This window comes from Echeneis naucrates, chromosome 11 (assembly GCF_900963305.1).
Source record: "Echeneis naucrates chromosome 11, fEcheNa1.1, whole genome shotgun sequence".
In the NCBI taxonomy this organism is placed as follows: Eukaryota; Metazoa; Chordata; class Actinopteri; order Carangiformes; family Echeneidae; genus Echeneis; species Echeneis naucrates.
In genome coordinates this window covers 19,953,444-19,972,711 of record NC_042521.1, presented here as the reverse complement: position 1 = coordinate 19,972,711, position 19,268 = coordinate 19,953,444, and the positions used below count along the sequence as shown (strand labels likewise).

Here is a 19,268-nt window from a genome sequence, read left to right as displayed (position 1 = left end):
ATTGTCCATTCTTCTTTATGTTATTTTACCATGAGATCTCTGGGAAATGCTGTGCAAGGACAATCCAATGATAAGGGTTAGGGCCAATACAAAAAAGCAAGTCCTGAAATGTAAAGTAACAAAGATAAACTGCAACAAATACTCGTCCTGTTACATCTTAGTGCTGCATTAGACACCATTGAACAGAATAGTTTATTACAGCGACTGGAACATGAAAAATGGATTGAAGAAACCGCACTCCTCCCCAGGAACCTTATCATGGCGGAGATGTTTGTGTGTTTGCCATGTGCTCCTGGTATGGTCTCTCAAGGCAAATTGGTTGCAGACAAAGGGCCATACAGAGAATGACACCAAGACTCCATAGAAGATAGAGGAAGGAGGAAGGTTACCCTGCCCAGAGGAAGCCAGTGGCCAATGGCTGTAGCCTGGCCTGGAAGGAGCACCAGGTCTTCCCAAAAGAGCAATGTGGACACTCATCCTTCTCCATAACATTGACCCACCACCTGCATGAGAAACTGCTAGGGTCAGGTGTGCTGCTATATTGGTGGCGGTGATAGTGAGGAGCGTCAGTGACACAATCCTGGTCAAAGAGGCTGGGTCTGGGGTCATAGAATGTCACCTCTCTGGTGGGGAAGGAGCTGGAGCTTGTGTGCAAGGTGGAACGCTACTGGTTTGACCAGGTGGGGCTTACCTCCATGCACAGCCTTGGCCCTGGATCCAAACTCCTGGATAGGGACTGGACGCTATTCTTCTCCAGATTTCCCAAGGGCCCAAGGCACCAGGCAGGTGTGGAGTTACTCACAATTCCCCAGCTGAGCACCACTGTGTCAGGCTTTACCCCAGTGGACCACAGGGTCACAATTTGCAATAATGAACACCATGCTCAAACACAAACATGCTCATAAATTTGCGTGGTACTAGACTACCATAGGCAGAATGATCGATTTAGTAATCATATAATCTGACCTGAGACCCTGTGTTTACCCGACACTCGGGTAAATAGTGGGGCAGAACTGTTGACTGATTACCATCTGGTTATGAGTTGAGTTTTTCCCACATCCAAGTGGAAGCTGGGGGCATCTAATCTGAATGGCCCATGTTCAAAGCTTCTGTTGTTGAAACTGCAGAGGCGTCCTGAGGTCTGAGGGTCTTGGGTGCCCAAAATACTGAATTCTGGGTGTTTAGGGGCTGTCTTGGTTGACGCGCCTTTTCAACATTGCATGGAGGTTGGTGACAGTGCCGCAGTAGTGACTTACCAGGGTGGTGGCCCGACCAGAGGGTGTGTGCTAATTGCAGGGGCATCATATCACTCAGTGGAAAAGACTATTCTGAGGTAATGGAAACCCCAGACTGAAGAGGAATAATGTGGCTTCTCTCCTGAATTTGGAACAACGGGCCAGCTATTTACACTTGCTGGGATCCATGAGGGGGCCTGGGAATACATTCTCCCAGTCCACATGTGCTTTGTGGGTCTATAGAAGGCGTAGGACCGGTTCTCGGGTGCTGCAGGAGTATAGGGTGAGAGGGTCACGTTTGAGGGGCCATCCGATCCCTATATGCCCAAAGCGAGAGCTGTTTATGGATACTCTGCAATGACTCGGACTCATTTCTGGTAGGTGTTGCCCTTCATTTATTCATGATATTCATGGACAGGATTTCAGGATGCAGCAATGGTTAGGAGAGGTTGCAGGTTGGTAGCCAGAGGAATTGCTGCTTTTTGCGGATGACTCCAGGTGGGGAATGAGTCCTTCTCCCAAGTGAAGGAGTACAAGTATCTTTGGGTCTTTTTCGAATGTGAGATTGACCAAGGTGGTTTGGGGATCTGATAAGGATGCCACCAGGGTGTATTCCTTGTGAGGTTCTCCTGGAATGTCCAACTGTGAGGATACCTCGAGGCAGACCTAGGTCCAGGTAGAGAGATTATATCCCCTCACTGACCTGGGAGCACCACGGGATCCCCCAGTCAGAGTTTGTCGAGGTTGCCGGGAGAAAAGAAGCATGAGACTCCTTGCTAAAGCTGTTACTCTCGCAACCCAACTTTGGTTGAAGATGGATGGATGAATGGAGAAACAGCACTAAGATGGTTTGAGTTATATTTATCACATTGATTCCAGTTTGTTTTTGTTTACAATGGCTCTTCTTTACACACTGAAGTTAATCATGGACCTTCACAGGGTTCAGTATTTAGACCAATCCTTTTCACCCTCTATATACTTTCTTTAGGCAATACCATCAGGAAGCACCAAATGAATTGTCATTGGAACACTGATTACACTCAGCTGTACAGTACTTATCTATGAAGGTAACCCTAACCCATTCTGGTGGTATAATTTTGGCTTCTCGTTTCATTGTAAGGAATCTTTGCCTGCACAATATTGCGGATATCAGCAACATCCTGTGTCAAGAGAATTCAGAAAAGGCTTGTGCAAGCATTTCTTTTGGCTTGTATTTGAATGGTGCTTTCTTTCCTCCTTTTCTGGTTTCCTCTCTATCACTCTCTCTCTCCTTCTTTCACCTTGTCTCCCCCCTCTCGCTGTCTCTTAACCCAACCAGTCTGTGCTGATGGATCCATCCACCCTGAGCCTGGTTCTCCCCAAGAACCAGGTTTCTTAAAGGACGTTTTTAGCTCAGTTGTCACCAGTACTTGCTCATGGAGGGATTACTTTGATCTCCATAAATAAATTCTAAAAGGAATCGCTATGCTATGATTTAGCTCTATATAAACACATTTGATTTGATTTGAAGAGGTTAAAGTTGGTAAATTCTTCCAATAGCAATATTTGGGCCCTGCAGTTAAAGAGCACAATGGGCTATAGTTATCTTATTTGACTCTTTAACCTAAGATAGCGTACAAGTGTTCCTTTCCACTGTTGCCAAGTGCTTGCTCATCGGGAGATCTGTTGGGTCTAGAGTTTGGTCTAGACCTGCTCTATATGTAAAGTGCCTTGATGTAACTTTGTTATGATTTGGCGCGATACAAATAAATCTGATTTGATTTGATTTGAATATCTTTGGCTTTTTTTATCACATCATTTCAATATGTTAACTTGGTTGTCAAGCTGTGTGAAAAATTACAAATACCATGGCATATCATCAAATATCTGTCCAGACATGATGTTGAGCCAAAGATATCAGTAGCGTTTCAAGAGAAATCCAAATTGTAGATGTTGAGATATTTTGTAGATAGATGTAGATATTTTGGTGGACAAGATAACACCAATGGAATTTGAGACATTGGGGGGACATTGAAGCACCAGCATGTCTCTGAATCCAGTCATGTTAGGATGCATTATTTGGGGAACATGACTGTCCGAGACAAGAGGCATAGTCGTAGGCAGCAGCCCCCGGTTCACCACCGACCAGTTCACATTTCCAACAGGTTCTCCCCTCTCAGTGACACACCCGCTGAAAAGCTGACTCTAGTGATTGGTGAGTCTATTCTGAGGAACATGAAGTTAGCAACACCGGCGGCCATAGTGAAGTGTATCCTGGGGGCCAGAGCACGCGACATCCAGTCTTATCTGAAACTGCTGGCTAAGGGTAAACGTAAATATGCTAATATTGTTATTCACATCGGCAGTAACGACACCCGACTTCACCAGTTGGAAGTCACAAAAATTAATGTGGAATCGGTGTGTACTTTTGCTACAACGATGTTGGACACTGTAGTTTTCTCTGGCCCCCTCCCCAATCGGACCAGTGATGACATGTACAGCCGCATGTCGTCATTTAACCGCTGGCTGTCGAGGTGTGGTCCCGAAAACAATGTGGGCTACATAGATAACTGGAAGTCTTTCTGGGGGAGACCTGGTCTAATTAGGAGAGATGGTGTCCATCCCACCGTGGATGGGGCCGCTCTCATTTCTAGGAATATGGCCGATTTTATTAGAAATCCAAAACCCTGACAGTCCCGAGTCCAGACCAGGAGGCAGAGCCGCAGTTTAACACGCTCCTCTGCGCCTCAGTCAGAGTGGTCACCTGCCGAGAATAGAATAGAGTCTCTGTCTATGTTTAGGTCTATAGAAACTGTGTCTGTCCCCCGACCACCTAAATTTGGAAAAGTTAATAAACCCAAAATAAACAGAAGAGGAGCTAAAAAAAAAAAACTGAACTGAAATTAAAACAGCCACAAATTCAGTCTCAAATAACACTGCGATCAAATGTGGACTGTTGAACATTCGATCATTATCATCAAAATCTCTGCTAGTAAATTATCTCATAGCTGATCATCGTATTGATTTATTTTGTATAACTGAAACGTGGCTGCAGCAGGATGAGTATGTGAGCATTAATGAAGCTACACCCCCAACTCAACAATGCCGCCCCTCTCAAAAAGAAAGTATTCAATCTTAGGAGGCTGGCTCCCTGGTATAATTACCAAATCCGTGCCTTAAAGCAGACATCAAGGAAATTAGAAAGAAATTGGCGTTCTAGTAAGTCAGAAGAGTCTCACAGAGCCTGGAAAGACAGCCTAAAAACATATAAAAAAGCTCTCCGCAGTGCTAGAAGTTCATATTACTCAGCACTCATAGAAGAAAACAACAACCCAGGTTTCTCTTCAGCACTGTAACCAGGCTGACAGAGAGCCATAGCTCAGTTGAACCAGTGATCCCCTTAGCTCTAAGCAGTGATGATTTTATGAACTTTTTTACAGATAAAATTCTCATGATCAGATAAAGAATTTATCAGCTCTTGCCTACGTTAGATAAAAATATCCTACTGAATACAGCAACTCCTGAATCAGCTGCAGCTCTTTTACATCTGGAATCATTCTCACCTCTGAATCTCTCAGAGCTAGCTTCTATAGTTTCATCATCCAGACCGTCAACCTGTCTATTAGACCTAGTACCAACTAGCCTCTTTAAAGAGATCTTTTATTTAATTGAGCCATTCATTCTAGATTTGATTAATTTGACTTTATTTCTGGGTTATGTACCTCAGGCACTTAAGACCGCGGTCATCAAACCCCAGCTTAAAAAGCCTAATCTTGATCTAGATGTTTTGGCAAACTATAGACCCATATCGAACCTTCCATTTATTTCTAAAATCATTGAGAAAGCTGCAGCAAAACAACTACACGACCATCTGGATGGGAACAGTTTGTTTGAAGAGTTTCAGTCAGGATTTAGAGCCCATCATAGCACAGAAACAGCGCTGGTTAAAGTCTCCAATGACATTCTAATGGCTTCAGACAATGGATCAGCCTCCATACTTCTCCTTCTAGATCTTAGTGCTGCATTCGGCACCATAGATCATAATATTTTACGACAGAGACTGGAACATGAAATTGGAATTAAGGAACTGCAATAAGATGGTTCAAATCCTACTTATCAGACAGACATCAGTTTGTTCATGTTAACAGCTCCTCCTCATGTACTGTAGTCAGTCATGGAATCCCGCAGGGTTCGGTACTTGGACCAATCCTCTTTACGCTTTATCTGCTTCCTCTAGGCAACATTATCAGGAAACACAGCATCAACTTCCACTGCTATGCAGACGATACTCAGCTGTACCTATCAATGAAGCCAAATGAAGTCCCTCAGATAGCCAGACTGCAGACATGTCTTGAAGACATAAAAGTCTGGATGACTGTAAATTTTTTACTTCTCAACTCTGACAAAACAGAAGTTATTGTACTCAGTCCTAAGCACCTCAGAAAAATACTATCTAATCATCTCATCAGTCTGGACGGCATCACTTTGACTTCCAGCGCCACTGTAAGAAACCTTGGAGTAATTTTTGACCAGGACATGTCCTTTGTCCCTCACATCAAACAAGTTAGTCGGGCAGCTTTCTTCCACCTGAGAAACATCAGGAAAATCAGAAACATCCTTTCTCAGGATGATGCAGAAAAACTAGTCCATGCATTTGTAACTTCTAGGCTGGACTACTGTAACTCATGACTATCTGGATGTCCAAACAAATGTCTAAAAGGCCTTCAGTTAATTCAGAACGCTGCTGCACGAATATTAACAGGAACTAGGAAAAGAGATCATATCTCTCCTGTGTTAGCTGCTCTTCATTGGCTGCCAGTAAAATATAGAGTAGAATTCAAAATCCTTCTTTTAACATATAAAGCTCTTAATGGCCAAGCTCCATCGTATCTCAGAGAGCTCATAGTTCCTTCCTGTCCTAGCAGGCCACTCCGCTCTCTAGATGGAGGTTTACTTGTGGTTCCTAGAGTCTCCAAGAGTAAATCTGGAGGCAGATCGTTCAGTTATCAGGCTCCTCTTCTATGGAACCAACTTCCAGTATCGGTCCGGGGGCGGACTCTAATTTTCAAGACCAGGCTTAAAACTTTCCTGTATGACTTATAGTTAAAAGCTTATAGTTAAAAAGTTAAAGTCCTCTACTCTTTAGCTATGCTGCTATAGGCCGAGGCTGCTGGGGGAAGGACTGAGCTTCTCTCTCTCTCTCTCTCTCTCTCTGTCTCTCCCTGTCACCCTCTCTCCCCCTCTCCCTCCCTCTCTCTCGCTCGCTCTCCTTTCCTCCCCTCTTGCATGCACTGATAAGAACCATCCTTCTTAAAAAACACAGTTTCACCCAGTTCTAAGCATTTATACTGCATTTACTAACCATGTTCTGCCAAAGTCTCTGTCTCTCCCAGTTCCTCTCCTCTCTCTCCCTGTCCTCATCCTGCAGGTGGTAACTCATCTCCATCCCATGTTCCTGCAACACCTGCTGGTCCCATATTTCATGAATTCTGTACTACAGCTCAACTCCATGAACTTCATGCAGCAACATGTTCCTGCCTACACCCCCCCAATGCCTATCTCTCTCTCTCTCCCACTCTCAACCCAACCGGTCGAGGCAGATGGCCGCCCCCCCTGAGCCTGGTTCTGCTCGAGGTTTCTGCCTCTTAAAGGAAGTTTTTCCTTGACACTGTTGCCAAGTGCTTGCTCATCGGGTGATCTGTTGGGTCTCTTTAAATCATTTTATGAAGAGTTTGGTCTAGACCTGCTCTATATGTAAAGTGCCTTGATGTAAGTTTGTTATGATTTGGCGCTATACAAATAAATCTGATTTGATTTGATTTGATTTCTGATATGAGAGCAGTTGATTAACTCTCACAGGTATACACACACACACACACACACACACACACACAAGAAAAGATAGATCCATATACAAACACACCGACACATACCGACTCACACATGCAGACAAACACACCCAGAGAGGGTTGAATCCCTGTATCACAAACAGAAACACACAAACATGGACATACACACTTAGATATAAACAGAAATACACAGACAGACAGACATACACAAAATAACATACACATACACACATAAATATTCACACACACACAGAGCTACGGTCAATGTTGTTCACTTTGTTCATATATTCCTGTGCGACAAACACCCCCAAAGCACTCTCAAACTTTTTGAATTTCAATTTCTTGAATTGACCATTAAATACACTAAAGTTTTCTATATGATGTACAAAAGACTTCTACTTATTTTTTGGAAAACGAATACCTACCTGCCTGCCTGCCACCCGAATGTGTTTCACCTCTGTTCAGTTACTAGTGATGTGTCGTTCGGAAATGATCCGGCCATAGTACCAGCTCTATGAAGCTCTATGATTCAACAACTTTTATCTCTTAAAGCCAGGCATGACTAGTCAAGATATGTGGTGGCAGCTGTGTGTCTATGCTGAGCAGAGGAAGGGGAAGGGTTACAGACACAACCAGAATGGTGAGCACCAATCTTCACCAAAGACTATCTTCAACTGTTACCTGGAGGCTACATTTTTATTTTTACTGTACACATTTAATTTTGTGTTCTGTTCTGTGATTCTTTATACTTGTCTATGTTGTTTCAATGTAAATAGTTACATTTATAAATGATATACCATAATTTCCGGACTATAGAGTGCACATGAATATAAGCCACACTCACTAAATGTAAATAGAAAAACAGTTGTGTACGTATATTGGACGCACTTGTTTATAAGCCGCAGGTGTTGGAAATATGGCAGCAATTATGTTACACAGAAAGATTTCGCCTTTTCGCCAAATCGATCGCCTAGAAAGCTCCATCATAGGCATTGCTTTGTTTGTTTTTTGTGCGTTTTTTGAGTTGGATCCTTGGGTTTTGGTACTTGTAATTTGTTATTTGTAGCATTATGCTTCAAGTTCAGTTTGTCAAATATATAAATAAATGCATATAAATAATAAACATTTGATATAATGGATATCAGTTGATTATTATGTTATTTATGTTAGTAATCCATTTTAAATTGTTTTTATGATAAATACATTTAATCGGACATTTTGTCTTTTTTCCCCTCTGAGCTAACGCTAATTTAAAGGTCCGTCAGACAGCACATCTACTACGCGCAGGCAGCGTTTCCTGTCAATCAAAGTTATGATGAAAACAATCTTTCCCTCCATTAGCAGAGGCCCTGAGGTTTCCTCTGACGTATAACAATCCCTGATTGGGCCGTTTTTTCCCCTCAAATAAGGGCTGCGTAACGGGACCAGACTCGCACGGGACATAGAGGCACTGACGCACACACGCGTCGATGCACCCAGTGACGCACCCAGACAGCCCGGATGTCCCTTTAACTAGGTTTTTAATCGGATTTTACCGTCATTCTTGTTACTGTTGTGGAGAAGTTTGACTCTTTTTTACACCAACATGGCGAATATGGCGTTTACACCGACAGAGCTGCTGCAAATGTTGTACAGTAAGGACGAAAAGGACGGCGACGACGGCCACCTGCAGCCAGCTAGTCCCATTGTTTACTCTCCGCGCCGTGTCAACAAGTAAACAATGGACATTTCGACTAAAAGTGTGTTTTTGCTGCCCCAAGTTTTAATGTAATTATGAAATTTATAATAAAAGACAGTACAGGAAATTTCATAAATTCATATTTCGAAGGTCTTTCTTAATTTCAGCCATCCCTGATAGTTGTGGGTTTATGTCTGGAGTTATAAAGCTTCAAAATAACAACATAAAACAGGCAAAAATAGGTCAAATTTGTCTTTGGTAAGGTTTTGGACACCATATATTCAGCCCTATAAATGCAATTTTCAAATGAAATTTTACTTTTGTAACTGGTGTTCCTAAAAGCAGTCATGTCTGTGATTGGCCCCAAAAAGTCATCTGTTTAAAAAAAAAAAAAAGTATATATCACTGAAATCTTGCAGTGTGAATTTTAGCCAAAATGGACCATTTTGGATAGGTTTGGCACACTGGAGATCGCCAAAGGGTACTGTTTGGTAAAAACTCTATCGTTCCTCAGTAGTTTTACCATGTACCTAATTTGGTACACATGTGGACAGGGAGTGTGTGAACCATATATGTAAAATTCAAACTGTTTCATAGTGAAAATTTTGAGATATCACAGTTTTCACAAAAAAATTATAACTTGTTTTTTTTATTTTTCCCCAGAATATAGTTTTTCCAATGGCCCTATTTTTAGGGAATGACTCAATTCAAAATTTTAAGTCAATGGACGTAAAGGTACAGATGTCTTCTTTCATTTAGGCCATCAGGCATAGTTCTTGGATTAGTACATATAAAGCTTTATTTGCAGTGATACCAAAACAGGCGGAAATTGCCAAAAAGTGCCTTTGCGTAAAGGGGTTAAGCAACAAAAACTCTAATTCCCATCACTATCAATTACACTTGCCTCGCTTGTGTGCTTTTTCTTTTTCCTGTTTTCCTTTGTGACTGACTGGGCTCTGTGTGTGGAATACTAATGATCAGTAGGGTACAACAAAATTAGAAGAATGTCTGCTGTGCTTTATCTGATTCAACATTAAACCCCTGCTAAATATCTCTGAATATTTATCTGTACCTGGTGAGTATCATACTAATAAACCAAATAGCACCCATGGACTCATATATGACACATGAAACAGCCATTTATACTGTAATTAGTGTTAAATTCATTAAAAATTATTCAAAACACAATTTCTCCAAAACAGAGTTCATCAGGGAGTGAATAATAATAATAATAATTAAAGATGTCTCGTAAAGACGCTTTCAGCTGCAGTGATACTAATTATAGATGTACATCACTAGCAAGAACCTCCAAATTCAGAAAACAAATTTCCAGTCAACAAATAGATCCCAAATTTCTTTTCAACCCAATCAATCTTTTATAAACTGCTATTAGCAATAAACTACTATTTTAATAAGTCCCCCGATGCCTAATGATGTTCTATGTGAGGACTTTGCAGACCACTTCAGAGGTAAAATTGGTTAGATCCAGTCTTTAAACCCCTCAAAATGTTACATCTTACTTACTGATTTTACCTGGGATACAATACCTCCATCACCTCTAAAACAATTTTATAGATTCTTTGAGTATGAGCTTTGAAATAGTGTCAGTTGCTTTGTTCAGACAAGTGTTCCCTGCTGCCTTAAAAACAGTGGTGGAGAGGCCCATTGTGAAGAGAGCAACTCGGAACCTCACATCGTTAGGGACTACTGACCTGTATCCAGCTTACCAATTCTTTGCAAAATGTTTAAAAAAGTGTTAAAAAGTTTAAATAAGAACAATATTTTAGAGAAATATCAATCAGGTTTTAAGACAAATCATAGTACTGAGAAAGCCCTTTAAAAAATTGTTAATGACATCAGGTGTAACATGGAATCATCAACACTTTTGGTCCTGGTGTTACTGGACATAAGTGGAACTTTTGGTTTAGTAGATCACCACATTATCTTACACAGGTTTGGAAACCTGGTAGACCTCTCAGCTACTGTTCTTGTGTATTGGAGACATAATTTAAAAGATCGTAACTGTATAATCAGGGAACACAGCAATGAAAAGCTGTGTATCATCCGCATAGCAATGAAAATTTATGCTGCACCTCCTGATTATGTCTTTTTGAGATTGGACCTAAAATTGAACTTTGGAGGACCCGGACTTTGTTTTATAGGGTCTTTAGGTGCATGTATGTATGAAGCAAAGAATCAAAGAGCAAAGAATCAATGATCGGAGCAATAGATTCTCTGATCATAGATTCTTTGTAAGTATGCGTACATGCACCTGAAGACCCTATAAAAAGCATTATATAGATAAAGTTAAATGTGATCATCACAGACTGAAATAGTGTATGAACAGTGTAGTCAGAAAATCAAATCCAGAGAACAAACAATAAGGTAGGAGTACCTGACAGTCCTGCCACTTGCCAATAGGGTAAAGTCTGGAAAAATGACTGGCGGTTTAAAATTAAACACTGATCTACATATCAGTGGCAACCAATGATTTTAAGTCATGCTAAATATAAAAAAAATGTAGTTATATATTAATAGTTTTGCCTGTGCTGATTCATATGCAGCTAAATCTACCTGTGTCAGGGCTGTCGAAGGTGAACCCAGGTGAAAAAAAGGGGAAGCAAGGCAGAGGTAGAGAGTCCAGTAAGGTAAAAGCTTTATCTAAATCTAAATCTATTCCAATGACTCTAATGCTCAAAAACTCTTATTGTTCATGTCGCTCTGTCTTTATTCTGTCACTAGACAAGAATAAAGACAGGTGATAGAAGACCAATATCTGATCACTCTGAGCTCTCCCCATTTTACTGTAGAAGTTATTTTAAAAGTTTCTGGACCGATGCTGATGTCAAATATGATGTCATGGGAAAATAAGCAGTCTAGAAAATAGACATATATTGACGTTGAAGGAAGTATTGGTTCAAAGAAGGATGAAAGTTACAGAACTACAGAACAGACCGCTTTTCACGAAAAATGCTCCTCACATCAAAGGCTGTATACAAGTATTTAATAATAATAAAAAATAAAATTATGTAAAAAGACTATTTGTCTGAAATGGGTTCGTTTTTTGTTTGTTTGTTCATAGGGTTATTTTGTTTGTTTGTTTATTTTGTTTTTTACTTTTTCCCTTTTTCCAGTGTATACAGCAGTCAAGTTGTGAGGTCATGGTACCTAGTATCAAACAGGATTTAGATGCTCATCACCCACAAAGTAATCATTTCTGGATGAGCATTTCAAGCTTTTTCTTTTTTAAATTGCCATAAACAAAGCTCCACAGCAACGAGAGAAAGTATTGGCTTCAAACCTCCAACAAGCAGTTGAAGGTGAAGATGGAATTACTAACTCCAGTGGTTCCTAATCATAGATTTGACATAGACTAGATAGATTTTGAACATGAAGAGTCTTAAGCCTGCTCTCTATCTGATGATGACTGAGTGGGGAGTCCACTGGTCATAAAAATAAGTCAGCTTGAAATCAAGTCTATGTTTTCTCAGTAATAAAGTACTGAGGTAATTATCTCCTCTCCCTCAATTGAATGCTAGTAAACAGAGAAGATGGGGTACACTGGTACCTGAGGCGGGGCTAGTCCGAAGAAGAAATGGTAGGAGGATGAGAGGGAGGGGGGTTGGTAGACAAATGGTAGAGGGGTGGTAGAATTGATGGATGGATGGAGGAAGTGTTGATTAGCCTACCATAGACTCACTTGAGTCACAGCTGTGACATGTTGCAAGCAAATCTTTAGTGTCATCACTCACAGTCAGGAACCTTTCTCACTTATTGAAACATGATAGTGCATATGTGTGTGTAGTGGTGTTGCACATGATTCCAAGACTCGGTTTATTCCTTTCCTTTCACACAAATTTGCTGCCACGCTTTTTGACCATTCCAAGATTTAAAAATTAAGTTTTCTCACATTCTCAAAAAATATATTAATTCGCAGACTGGAATCCATTTTCATCTTCTGTCTTTACCACATACAGAAGCTTTCAGTAGAGCCTATCTGCACTGCTGCCACTGAGAACAGGATTCCAATTAAATCTTTCTTAAACTCTAATAACATTGAATATTATTAAATGAACAGAACATATTTGAGCTCTCTAGATACAAACATTTTCTTTCTCTAAACATAAAGATATGAGATGACATGTCTTTGTAAGTTATTAAAATGCATTCTACACACCACAGTTTGTGTAAAATTTGTGTAAACATTTCCTAGTTTATCTGTATTGTTGCAGCACAGCAGCATAGTAGTTTCCGCTGTTGCCCCACAACAAAAAGGTTGTGAGTTCGGTTCCTTGGCCTGGGGCATTTCTGTGTTTTGTGTTTGCATGTTCTCCTTGTGTTTATGTAAGTTTCCTGCCACAGTCCAAAACATGCATGTCATGGTTAATTGGTAACTCTAAATTGCCTGTAGGTATGAGTCTAAGTGTGAAGGTTGTTCATCTTTATCTCTGTATGTTGGTGCTGCAATGGACCAGCGACACGTCCAGGTGTACCCCGCCCTCGCCAAATGTTAGCTGGGATTGGCTCCAGCACCGCCCGTGAACGGAAACAGATAATTGGTAGAAGATGAATGAATGAATGTATAGTTTTTCTCTTTATTGCTCACTTCTCCATGTTGGCGCAGCATATAAAAGTCTTCAAACAAGCCATGTTGAGTGTTATATATTAAAATTAGCATTTGACTTCATTGAAATATAAATGTTTTCATGGCCTAATGACGATGGGAAACTAGCAGACATGTAAATAGCTTTCCATTGCGATCTTGAGACCCATTAAAAATGTACTTCCTCTCATATATACAAACAACCAAAAATAAATAAATAAAATAACTACTATTACTATTACTAACAATCTCTCCCTTATTGCCTGAATTTTGTTTTGCATGTGCTGGCTGTTTTTGTATTGTTCTCACTTCTTGCATTTACCTGCAGGGCTGGAAAGTGCTTGAGGTGGGGCTGGCTACTTTTCTCTGAGGAGCAGCAGGCACACCTGGCTTCAATCAACTCTCACCCTCACTTCAAAAGCCATCTCAGACTGCACTCCAGTGCCAGATGTTTTCTGTCTTGTTCAGCAGAGCTGGGTCACACTCTCTCCAGAGTCTTTCTCAGACCCTTTCACCATTATTTCCAGTTTTTGCCGCAGGTATTTCTGTAACATCCATTTTTGTTTTTTTCCAGCTTTGAGTCTCCAAGCCTACACCTGCAGAACCAAGCCAGCTCTTCTTTGTTTGTCTTTTTTGGGGTTTGTTGCTAAGAAATAATCTTTTGTGGAAACTTCCAACAGGGTCTCCTGCTTTTTGGGTTCATTAGTTCACCAGGCCATAACAAAAACTTCTGGCCAACAATGGACCCAGCAGAGACCAAATGCATGAGGCAAGCGCTCTAAAAACAAGGAACCCTGGTTGGTCAACACGAAACAGCCTTAAAGCAGGTCATGGATTTTCTATAACAACTCAACAACAGCATAAAATAGCATTTATTATGAGCCTGTTGTCTGGCCAACCCGAAACTTGGGCCTTGGCTTTCTCCAGCCAGAACCCTGAGCTCTGTTCCAATCAGTTTTTCTGACGAGATGAAGGTTTTTGACCATCCAGTAAAAGGTAGGGAAGCAGAAAACCAATTGCTCAACCAATGTCAGTGCAGCCAGCCAGTTTTCCAGTATGCTGATTACAGAGAATTTACCATGCCTCTGTGGGTCTGTTGCACCCCCTACCCATTTCCCACCACCCCTCATTGCACATAGCAGTTGACTTCATCACAAGATTTCCCCAACCTAACTGTAATGACACCATCTTAATCATTGTAGACCGATTTTCAAAAGCAATGCATTTTGTCCCTCTCCCCAAGCTCCATTCAGCCCTTCAAACTGCTAAATTACTCATCCAGCATGTTTTTTGCCTAAATGGCATACCCCAAGATATTGTTTCAGACAGAGGGCCGCAGTTCACTTCACAGGTGTGGAAGGCTTTCTGCCACGCATTTGGAACCATCTCACGTCTCACATCAGGATACTCCCCACAACCTAATGGCCAGATGGAGCGGGCTAAACAAAATTTGTCCTCGCTTCTATGTGTAGCCTCCCATCTCCTGGCCTCCAGGTCTGCCCACCAACCCTGGGTGCAGTATGCCTGCAACTCCCTGGTCAGCTCTGCTAAAGGAACGTCACCGTTCATGATCACCCATAGGTTCCAGCCTCCTCTATTCCTCAGTTAGGAAACCGAGGTTACAGTATTATCTGTACAGACCCAGTTTCACCAATTCCGCCAAGTCTGGAAGGAAGCTAGTGCCACCCTGGAGAGAACTGGTGGCCGGAACCAGCGACCAGGTGGCATTGGTGTCTTGTCATCATTTATGAGAGCTCTTTTCAAAATTATTGGAATAGTGTTCGACACATGAATGAGATTATTTTGTTAGCAGATAAATCAATATGTATGAAGCTATCAAACATTTTATGTCACTTGCTTGCGAACACTCAAACACCAAAGGCCTCACTATAAATAAACAGAATAAAGTTGACCTTGTGTACAGCCACCTTAAGTATGTCCCAGAATCTGCTAATGTGCAGCTTAATGTGAAATTTTACATTTCAATTCATAATTGGATTTTTTTTATTTTGTTAAAGAAATGTAAAGAATGTAGGAACATGGAGGACATGGCTGAATGAAACAGGACTTGAAAGTTTTGCTTAGTAATTTTCATGTGACTAACTGTTTGATGTGCAGCTGGACCTAAACTACAGTGATTCATAGTGTGTACAGTCTTACACAGTCTTGTTGCAGCAGCCATTATTAGTTTTTTATTTTGTTGATCACTGATTACTTTGACTCCTTTTATTGCAAACCAAAATTAACAGCAACTACAGATAAAGTAACCTAACCAAATGTCCTGGGTTATTATTTACAACGACTGACATGTTAGATGCTCATCACATGGTACACATGGGTGTCACATGGGTGTTAGTAAACAGCCATTAGCCTGAAGGGATGTGATGTCTGCGTGATTTAATTTTGCTAATTATCACCAAATAAACACAAAATGTCATAGCTACATGATGTTTTTGATGATAGCAAGCCACCATGTTAATTTAGTTTTGTTTGCCACCAATGTCTTAAAACTCGCTTGCTCATTTTTAATTTAGAAAGTGATAATAAAGGTCAGTTTTCAGGATATTCTGTGGACAGTCAAATCTTTTCTCAAAAGTCAAAAAGATAAAATGCATATAACAAAAATGAATGAACAAACAGATGCCAGACTTATGTGGCAGGCAGACTAATGTGCAACTGTAGGTAGTTTCTAAAACAGCAAATAATCTACCGAAGCTACGAGCATGATGGAGTATAGCCTTTAGAAGTAAATAGCATCAGTCTGAATCCATCTTTAAGTGGGAATCTCTATCTGCTGGTCACATGAGTTAATGACTGCCTATTTGTTCTTAAATATTCAAATTGCATCATAAATTCATTCAAAGCTAAAAACCCAACAGAATGCAGAGCATCAAACAGGCTCAAAGACAGATGTCCATCTTTTATCTAACGTGTTTTTCAGTGCAGGGTTGCAGCAGGACTGGAGCTAAACCTACAGTTGGATCCACACATTTTTCAATTGATACAATTTTCAGCATTTTGGCTCTGTGCATCACCATAATGGATTTGAAATTAAACAATGCAGAAGTAGGGGCAGCACGGCAGAGTAGTGGTTAATGCTGTTGCCTCCCAGCAAGAAGGTCGTAGGTTTGATTCCAGCCTTTGGCCTTTCTGTGTGCTTGCATGTTTCCTATAGGTACTGCGTTTTCCTCCAACAGTCCAAAGACATGCATGTTTAGGATAACTGGTAACACAACTATATTACCCCTAGGAATGAGGGTGAGTTTAAGTGGTTGTTCGTGTCTGCCTGTCTGTCTGTCAAATGTGTTGGCCCTGCAATGGACCTAACCCTAACCCTGCTCTTGCCCAGTGTGAGCTAGGATTGGCTCCACAACCCAGAAACGGATAAATGTTAGAAGATGAATGATTGAATTAATAAATAAATGGGGGGATATACTAGCAGATTCTTGAAAAAGGCTCTAGTGCCCCCCACCAGGATGTTGAAGTTGAGACATGGATGGACCTTCCAGCATATAACAATGGGAAACTCTCAATTGGTTTTAGAGAACTAGAAGTTGTTAAAATGGCCTAGTCAATCACCTGACTTAAATGCAATGGTGCATTTATGTAAAGATCTGAAGAAGCCCCTTGGAATCCTAAAGATTTAAGGACAATCTATCTAGAGAAATCGGCCAAAATCGCAATTCTCCACTACGTATTGAATATGTTTCTGTTAGCATGTTCAGTACCTTCTTTTTTTATGGACTTTAATGTTTTGATTCATTTATATGTGTGGATTTCTTGAGTTAATACAAAACTCTGGTGAATATTCCACATGAATGGCCTCATTGGAAATATATTTACTGAAAAGAAATTTGGACATGTTCAATACTTATTTCCGCCACTGTAACTGTCACTCTGCTTATTGAGAAAAAATATTCCATTATTGGAATAAAAACACACAATGTGTCTTCACATAGTCTTTGAGATTGTGGCTGGACAGAGCAAGGTATGTTTGTTTTGTGTATGTGAGGATGGCATTATCTATTAGTGTATAGATTTGTTTGGGCAATCAAATAGCTGAATGATTATGGCATATTAGATCGGAGCAGCAATCCCCAGTTAGAATCCCTGCCAGCGAAACCTTTTTCTGCATGTCACAACCCCTCAGCTACACTGTCAAATAGCAGCTTATAATTTCTAAAATGTCCAAATGCAAATATATATATTCATCAGATACATGCATGGCACACTGATGCATGCAAAGAATGTACTTATCAATCAATGTTAAAGTGTTTGAAAGATAACCTGGTCTAACACTTAAAGAAATTCACGTCTCATCATTTTATCTTGTCTTAAATGTGATGCTAATTTCTCTTAAAACATTAACTACTGAAAAAGAATGAGAAAGGGAATAGCAACCTCTTTGGTGCTAGTAGACGACCATTACAATTCACACAGTTTCTAAAGTTTGTCATAACATATCGTATTATTGAGTGCACATCTGAACCACTTAAAGTTTTGGCTCTTGTAAAAGAAAATAATATTCCCTTTCCTCCTTAAAATAGGACAGAATTTATAAATAATTTTTCTAGTTTTATCAGCCACTTTACATTATGAATCACGATGACTCATAGAACTTGCCTGTATACAAAAATACTATATGTTTTGTAAATTAGAAAATTCAATACTCAAAATCTGCAACCATTTGGAATTCAATGCAAGACCCACGTGTACACTTAAGACACATGTAGACATTGAACAGTAGTTCATCTAAGCCCTAACCTAATGCATATACACTTCAGCTGAGTTCCTGTGAGAACTCTCCAAACATGTAGCAGTGATGCTGCCAGTTGCTACTTACAAGAGGCATATGTAGTGGCAAGTAAGTTGTGAAGGATTCTGGCTTAATATAAATAAATTATTTCATAAATGGTCTATGTATGTGTGTGTGTGTGTGTGTGTGTGTGCGTGGAAGTTAAGATCCATTAAGATCCAGGCAAGGGGTAGTCTATAAGAGAGGACGGAAAGCTAACCTGGGCCTTTTTTCTTCTTGCACTGTAGACACACGCCTGAGAGAGCATCTGAGGGCAGCCTTTTGTTTGGTGTTTGATTTGATTTCCTCATGTTGGTGAATGACTAAAAAACGTCCCTGTCATGATCCTGACTGGGGAAGAAGGCTGTGCTTGAGTCTAGCAAGTTTAATCAAAGACCACAATTAGAAGCAAGCACTGTTTTTCCGCGACCTGGTTTTCTTAGTTTAGTACAGTGCGTCTTTAGGTAGTCAATGAATGGGCCATCTTTTGTTTTATTTTCAATGCAATTTAGTTTTTGTGGGGTTTCTTGATTTATTAAAGGGGGACTGAGTGGGAGAGTAGCCACTTTTGCATATGTGCTTAAGTATGTGGTTTGAGTCACCCTTGCTTGTTGTTGATACTTATTTGAGTGTGGCATAGTTATGATTTGGTTTGATTTGGTTTGAACACAAATCAAATCAGATTTATTTGTATAGTGCCAAATCGTAACAGAGTTACATCAAGGTACTTTACATATAGAGCAGATCTCAACCAAATTCTTATAAAATGTGCAGCTGGCCACACATTGTTTCATTTATTTGTCCTATTTTGTTGGCTAACTGACTCACACTAATTTAAGCTTAGCTTTGGCTCTGGTTCCAGTTTATTCTGGGTTTTACTGTAGGTACCTACTATCACTTGGTCACATACACACACACACATAATATATATATATATATATATATATATATAGAGAGAGAGAGAGAGAGAGAGAGAGGGAGGGACAGAGAGAGAGAAATGAACAATGTATTTATTTTATGATATCATAGCCCACAACTGCCTGCCGCCCCACTGTATTAACGTTTGTTTATTCTTCCGTTTATTCTTTATTCTGTTCATTCTTCTGCTGAAATTATGCTAATATATATA

At 40.3% G+C, this 19,268-nt stretch overlaps 1 protein-coding gene across 1 annotated transcript in view; it reads right to left on the bottom strand.

Annotated features, from left to right (window-relative positions):
* thsd7aa (thrombospondin, type I, domain containing 7Aa) overlaps window positions 1-19,268 on the bottom strand; it is a 160,070-nt gene that overhangs the window by 104,993 nt on the left and 35,809 nt on the right. The gene's annotated exons all lie outside the window — the stretch shown is intronic.